The sequence below is a fragment of the Galeopterus variegatus genome, unplaced genomic scaffold (genome assembly GCF_000696425.1).
Source record: "Galeopterus variegatus unplaced genomic scaffold, G_variegatus-3.0.2 Scaffold3460, whole genome shotgun sequence".
NCBI classification, from domain to species: domain Eukaryota; kingdom Metazoa; phylum Chordata; class Mammalia; order Dermoptera; family Cynocephalidae; genus Galeopterus; species Galeopterus variegatus.
In genome coordinates this window covers 2,836-4,814 of record NW_007729571.1, presented here as the reverse complement: position 1 = coordinate 4,814, position 1,979 = coordinate 2,836, and positions in this window count along the sequence as shown.

Here is a 1,979-nt window from a genome sequence, read left to right as displayed (position 1 = left end):
ACCGGACCGGGACCGGCAACGGGATTGCAACCCTTGGTGTTGCTCCCACACCTCGCTCAGCCAGTGAGCAGGAACTGGTCTGTATGTGGGATCCGAACCCTCGGCGGGAGCGCCACCACACTCCCAAGCGGCGCACTGTAGCAGTGCGCCACCGGGCCGGCCAGATCTTTTGTATTTTTAAAATCTCTAATACATTTATTTCTTCTCTGATGTTTGTTATTTCTCTCCTACTGATTTGGGTTTGGTTTGTTCCCATTTTTCTGTTTCCTTGAGGTGTAACTGTTAAGTTCTTTATTTATAGTCTTTCTTCTTTTTTGATGTAGGCATTTATTGCTATAAACTTCCTTCTTAGGAATGCTCTCAGTGTATCACACAGGTTCTGGTATGTTGTGTTTTTATTTTCATTTGTCTCCAGAAATTTTTTAATTTCCTTTTTGATTTCCTCCTTGACCCATTTGTTGTTTAGGGGCATATTGTTTAATTTTCATTATTCATATGGTTTCTAGTGTTCCTTTTGTGGTTGATTTCTAGTTTTATTCCATTGTTGTTAGACAAGGTAGTTGATATGATTTCAGTATTTTTTAATTTGTTGAGACTTGTTTTGTGTCCTAACATTGGGTCTATTCTGGAGAATGTTCCATGTGCTGCTGAGTAGAATGTGTGTTCTGCAGCTGTTGGATGAACTATAAATGTTCATTAGGTCAAGTCCATCTCTCCTGTTAGGTCCAATAGTAATTGCTTTATGTAACTGTATGCTCTGGAGTTGAGTGCGTGTATATTTGTAATTGTTATATCCTCTTGTTAAATTGATCTCTTTACTATTATATAATGATCTTCCTTATCTATTTTTAATTTCCTTGACTTGAAGTCTGTTTTATTGAAAAAAAAAANTTTTTTTTTTTTTTTTTTTTTTCTTTGTGGGTGAGCGGTTTTGTCTACCTGTATTTTTTGTTTTCCCACTATTCGTTTTTAGTAAGTCTCTTAAGTTTTTGTGTTATGATTACCATGAGGCTTACAAAAAGCATGTTAGAGTTGTACCAAACTATTTTAGACAAATAATAACTTAACTTTGATATCTAAGAAAAAAAAAACCACCAAAGCCAATTCTGTGCTTTGGCATCATTCCCCTCCCCCCAACACACACTTTCTGATATTTTGTTGTTTCAAGTTACATCTTTTAATATTGTCTGTCTCTTACATGGTCATTGCATAGGTTATTGTCTTGTTAGGTTTGTCCTTTAGTCTTTATACTAAGGATATAAGTGGTTTATTCACCACTCTTATGACATTGAAATATTGTTAGGTTGTCTGTGTACTTAGTTTCCTAATTTATGTATCTTGGGATGTTTTCTTGCTCTTCTGCACCATTGCCTTTAGGATTGAAGAGATCCCTTTAGCATTTCTTGTAAAGCAGGTCTAGTGTTGATAAATTCCCTTAATTTTGTCTAGGAAAGACTATTTCTCCTTCATATGTGAAAGTTAGTTTTGCTGGATACAGAATTCTTGGCTCACAGTCTTTCTTCTTCAGCACTCTGAATATATCACCCCATTCTCTTCTGGCTGTAGGGTTTCTACTGATAAATCTGCTGAGAGACATATTGAGGCTCCATGGAATGTTATGTGTTTCTTTTCTCTTTCTGTATTTTCTCTTTCTCTTTGGTTTTTAATAATTTGATTATGATGTGTCTTGGTTATGATGTGTTCCTCTTTGGACTGAATTTGATTGGTGACCTCTGAGCTTCCTATATTTGGATGCTGTCATCTTTTTCCATACTTGGAAGATTTTCAGTTATTATTTCCTTGAATATGCTTTCTTTTCCTTCTTGCTTTTTTTTTTTTTTCTTTCCTATATAAAGATGACCATTTCTTGCTTTTTTTTTTTTCTTTCCTATATAAAGATGACCAGTAAGGGGATCTGAACCCTTGGCTTGGTGTTGTCAGCACCATGCTCAGCCAGTGAGCAAACCGGCCATCCCTAT